The 5769-nt window shown below is 40.1% G+C and overlaps 1 long non-coding RNA gene across 1 annotated transcript; it reads left to right on the top strand.

The window, feature by feature from the left end:
- The first annotated feature begins 1413 nt into the window (after window positions 1-1413).
- On the top strand, window positions 1414-5140 carry LOC130832892 (uncharacterized). Its single transcript, XR_009048394.1, has 3 exons — window positions 1414-1667; window positions 2203-2292; window positions 4921-5140. It is a non-coding gene; the product is annotated as an uncharacterized LOC130832892 (long non-coding RNA).
- Window positions 5141-5769: the final 629 nt, after the last annotated feature.

The raw sequence follows: 5769 nt of genomic DNA, 5'->3' as shown, positions 1-5769 counted from the left end.
TAATCATTTCAAAATATATACATGTATCAAAGCATTATGTTGTATACCTTAAATCTACACAATGCTATATGTTAATTATATCTCAACAAACCTGGAAAAACATTCTAAAGAAAATAAAATGTAAAGAGATTCTATGAACCATTTTTTAGTTCTGAACCATTTTCCTATATTACTTCTTTTTTAATTACTTATATTTATATTTTGAATCATTAAATGAGCCTTCAGATTTAAAATCCCATTTGTTAAAAGAATAAGGCAAATGCTATATTCTTTTTTTAAGCCTCCTCACTTATGATTATTTTAATTTCACTTCTTTCTCATTTTTTCCTACACAAGAGGTTATAAACAGACTTTATATGAAAAGAATAGAAAATTGAACAGAGTTCTGCACAAGGAGAAAAGAGCTTTATTAGGAGGAGAAAGATGTGCTGGAGTTAATGTGTTGTTTTAACCTAAAACATGAACCTTTCTGTGTGAAGACGTCAACATAAACAAACACAATACTGTAGACTTTATTATAGTGTAGTTATTAGCAATAAGAGTCAAATAGTATGAACATGTTTTTTGTTTGTTTCAGCTTTTAAACACTAGTTCTTATCTTGATAAGTTTGAAAAAACAAAAAACAAAAAACTTAGATTGGAGAATTTTAACATCTGAGACCCAGACAAAAATAAAGCCAATAAAGGCACATAGGCATCTTGGTTTCCTGTTTACATGCCTTAGAATCAGGAAGTCATTCTGACTCTCAGTAGATAATTTCCTTTCAGTTGCATTTGCTTAATGGTTATTTTTCCTCTCTAATGTTCTGTAAAGCATTCCCTGATTATCAGTCCATAATGACCCTTGCCTTTTCTGCCTGGGATTTTATCTCCTCAATTGGATGAGAAGCAGTATTTAGACCTCATATTTCTTATCCAACCCAGCACTGGGCACATTTTTTGTTCTTAGGCAGTGTCCTGGTATCAGTGATTTCTCTTTGCTGTTTTGGTTGAGATATAGGGGGTTTGTGGACCTTCAGAGGAAACACACACTCATGGCAGATGGAGATGAGGCATGAAGGAGATAGGATGTAGCAAGTCTTGGGAGCTGGCAGAGAACCACGTCAGCAACTTGTCAGAGGATCTGCACTGGTCAGTCACCATAGAGAAGTTTGAGTTCAGACCAGGAACTGAGATCATTGTGTGTAGAGGGGATTGGTGGTGGGACGGAGTATTCTCTATGGCAGAGACTTTGATACGAAGGTGAGTTAAAAATTATCCACACTCTGGCTGCAGAATTTATAGAAGTTTTAGTATAACCGGAGTGCGGATAATTTTTAACTCACCCTCGTATTATTCTGCTGAATAAGACTGGCTCCAGGGCTGTGAAGTCTAAGGAAATAGTTTCTTCATTTTGTGAATGGGTGTGGCTCTGATGCAGTGAGAGGCACATTCTGAATACGTGTGGTAAAATCTACCCTCTCACTGGTCTAGTATTTTTGTTCAGCGGAGTTTTGGTGGAAGCGAAGTTCCCTGAGATTACTTTTTTCTGACTAGCAGTTGGGGGACGAGACTTGGCCAATCCCCACCCAGATCTTCATGATTTCTATTGTGCCTGAAGCTGTGACTTCATCACACGCATCACCTAGGAGGTGAGAGAGCCAGGGCACAGAATTCCGTGTCCTCAGGTATGGAAAACACGATGGCGGAAGCTGTACCACGGGCCTCTTTACTCCCAAATGGTGTTCCTTGGCTCTATGCTCTGTTTGCGATGCTGTTTGTATTTTTTCTCTTTGTCATGTTTTCTCCCTTTTTACTTGAGATAGACCAACATATAAAGAAATGTAAGTGCCATGGTGGGCTTTAGGGCACAGGCAAACTATAATGAGAGAATGTGTTTATAGAGGGAGGAGAAGGTATCTATTATAATGTGGGGAACACAAGGGAAAATGTCTACTCTTCTCTGATCTCCAAGGTCTCAATGACCCAGGGCTGAAGGTCTTAGAATTACAATCTTAAATGTGATAGAAGTACTTGGGGAACACGGGTCAGGACAGGGCTAAGATGTCCATTGCTGGTGTACCTGCGGAGTGTGTGGGAGTATCGAGGGCCCTGCCTGAGCCTACATAATGCCCAAGCTTAAGGATATAAGGAACCCTGTGGAATCTGGGCATATATGGAGTTTCCAGATGATGGTCTCTGATGCAGTGTGCTTTCTCTTAGTCTTGCTCAGATGCAGGTATTCTCTGCACAGTGCTGTCCATAAGGATAAAGAAAACAATGACATAAAGATGGATCATCTAGGAAGGCCAGGTGAGTATTCATTGCCCTTCACCTTTGGATTCATGTGGCCATAAGCTGGTAGCTCTAGCTACTCCCATAGTCCATGTGCTAGACAGCTGAGAGCCCCAAACTCAAATCTGGTCTCAGTGAGATAGCCCCCTCATGTTCTGTTTAGCCTGAGACCTCCAAGTCTTCTCTCTAGGGAGAACAGATGTTTGGTTCTGAGCCCTCATTAACTCCCGATCAACTGCATAATAAAAATAGGTGTATGATTTAGAGCCTCCTGTGGGTGGAAAGCTTTCTCTTTCTCATCTACACTTGTGATGTTCCTCTTCTTATAAAGGTTCCTCTCAAGTGACTCAGTGACTAAGCTACCTTTTCTTTTTCATGCTAGACAATGAAAAACAAAGTGCCTCTTCTCCAGGCACTTGTTATATAAACTTGTCTTTGTAATAGGGATGAGTGATGGGCTAAATCATCATACAAACACCCTGGGGAAACAGAAAGGCCATTTTTCTAGGGGACATTCTGACCACCTGTTGACCGTAATTCCTGCAGATTGTATATGTCTGGTGACTTGTCTCTTCAGGTAAGGGTAGTTCCTTTCTTCTTCGTGCTGTTCTATGGCTCTCTTGTGACATCACTGGGAGAGGACTCCCTGAACTCTTGGGTTCCCTGAAGCCACCATATCACTCCTTCCTTAGGAACATTATATGTCCTACAGATACTCTGACCAGGTTTCTCTCACACAAAATTAAAATGCCTCATCTGTAAAAGGTTATTGGGTTGTTCTGAGGTAAAATAAAGTAGATTACGGTTTTAATTGTAAACAACCAGAGTGTCTAGTCCAACACTGCCATTATATAAATGAGAATATATAATTTATTATTGCAGTTGGAAAAGTTAAGTGAATTGCCCCAAACTTCGCATGAAGTCACTGTAACTCACAGTCATATCTACCAATGTCTCCACTTCCCTAATTCATGTTGCACTTCACCTCTGCCACTGTCCTTGAGACCCTTGTCTGCCCATAGAGTCCAAAGTCAGAACACAATACCCCAAGTGATGATTTCAAAGAAGTCAAGTTAGTGGCTTTGTCTGAAACTGTTCCTTTCCCAGCAATGAGTGAAGTGCGTATCTCCTTCATAAAGGGGTAAAAGTTTGTCACCTAGGCCTCTCAAAGTGACCAAGGAAAGTACAGCTATCCTTTCTGAGAGCAGAAAATCTGAGTGGGTCCCTATCTCTGTCATACATCAACTCTGCCCTTTTCAAGGCATTTGTGTCATTTCTGTGTCCTCACAGAGGCGGGTAGATCTCAGGTTCTGTGGTTACACTTCCCTTCCACCCCCATTCTCAATCACTGATGCACACATGCAGTGCTTCTATGACCATGTTTCTCAAACTTGAATATTAGTTCTATGGATGGTCAAACAATTTTCTCACTAATTCTGCATGTGAACCAAAGAATGGAGAGTCTGGTGAAATGCCAGAATATGAACATTTTGTGACATTTCTTGCCTTGCAATGGCCATTGCCCCTAATCTGCTAGATTGACCTTCCTTACAGATATATAGTTTCTTGGGTTAGATGGGGGAGAACATTAATCCAGATTTCTTTAGAAACTCATAGAACCTTAGAGATAGAAGCATGAGTGCTGATGTAGAAAATATCAGACAGAACGAAACTGAGTTATTTGTAGTGAGGTGGATGGATCTAGAGTCTGTCATACAGAGTGAAGTAAGTCAGAAAGAGAAAAACAAATACCGTATATTAACGCATATATGCGGAATCTAAAAAAAAAAAAAAGTTACTGATGAACCCAGTGGCAGGGCAAGAATAAAGTTGCAGATGTAGAGAACGGACTTGAGGACACAGGTGGGGGCAGGGAAGGGGAAGCTGGGATGAAGTGAGAGAGTAGCATTGACATATATACACTACCAAATGTAAAATAGATAGCTAGTGGGACGCTACTGCATAGCACAGGGAGATTAACTCAATTGGTGATGACTTAGAGGGGTGGGATAGGGAGGGTGCAAGGAAGGCTCAAGAGGGAGGGGATGTGGGGATATATGTATAAATTCAGCTGATTCACTTTGTCGTACAGTGGAAACTGGCACAGCATTGTAAAGCAATTATACTCCAATAAAGATCTGAAGAAAAAAAAACATGTTCACACACACACACACACACACACACACGAAAATATCAGCTATAATATTTTTAATTAGTAGATTAGAAAGTTGTTGTTTTCATTTTGCTCTGTAAGGTGAAAAGTTGTGAGCCTTCTAGTGAGGACTGACTTTTTTTATAGCTCATGTAATAACTCCCATTATATAACAATTATATAAAGTTTGGGATTATCTGCGTAGATATTTTGGAAATCAGGACAAGTCACAAAAGAAAATGTCGGTCCATCCCTGAGGAATGACTGTTTTGGGGCTGTGCTTTCCTCTCTGCCATTTCTTATATATTCACCTTGAGAAATAATAATCTCTTGTGACACATTTCCTCCAGACTATGGGCCAAGAGTCATAAAGTCCTGTCCTGAGGGATTGCTCTAAGTGTTTGAGGATGTACAGAAATTTTTACAGCCTGCGTCTCTTCCATTCTTCCTGCTCTCTAAAATGGTAGACTCAAGCAATTCTCTTCTTGTTTCAGGCTGTCTCCTGGAGTCACCAAGGAGAGGAGTTCTCAGAGGGAAGGAAGATGATATGAGAGAAGATCCCCCACTATTTGTGAGGGTAGCAAGAGAGCCCAAGGATTCTGAGGCTGAGATCTGTGCCCCTGGGCCATTAGTTTGAGTGTGGCTAATGCTATAAGGAGTCCTGTGACATCCTATCCCAGATGGGGGAGGTCTTTTGAGACCCTCATTGTCTGTGTTTATACCTAAAAAAAAAAGATAATAAATATTTTGAGACTCTCAGAAAAGTTTTATGCTACCAGGAATTTTTTGTTGAACTGATAGCTTCTTACACTCAACTGCTTTTACTCAACTTAAATCTCAAGTAATTTTCTTATTTCCAGGTGAAATCCTAGGCAAATGACAACGTTGTTTTATTCTCCTAAAGCAGCATATATAGTCATTCTTTTTTTTTTTTTTTCAGTCATTCTTATAGGCGAAGAAAAGCTCATGGTCCCTATAAGACTAAGCAGGCCATTAATCCAGGACCACAGCTGAGCCTTTTCTCTCTCCATCTAAGATGATCACATAGCAAACTCATCCAAACATTCTGAAATGTTCTGTCCATGTTGCACTGTTTTCTTATATCCGTGCCATGCTCCTCTCCCATCTTAGAGTGGAACATGGTTTCACAGAGACAGATGCACAGAGAAGGAATTTTTATAGAGTTCCTTTTTCTACCCAAAGCTTCATGCCCCCCAAACATTTCTTCTTTATTATCAAGGGAAACAAATTTTTATCACTCCTCTCCCACATCAGGTTTTGTTTTCATGTAAGTTCCTGCACATAATTCTCCCTCATCTTTACCTATCATGCTCTCTGTTCAC

This window comes from Hippopotamus amphibius, chromosome 12, assembly GCF_030028045.1.
Source record: "Hippopotamus amphibius kiboko isolate mHipAmp2 chromosome 12, mHipAmp2.hap2, whole genome shotgun sequence".
NCBI lineage: Eukaryota > Metazoa > Chordata > Mammalia > Artiodactyla > Hippopotamidae > Hippopotamus > Hippopotamus amphibius.
This window is presented reverse-complemented; position numbering and strand designations above follow the sequence as displayed.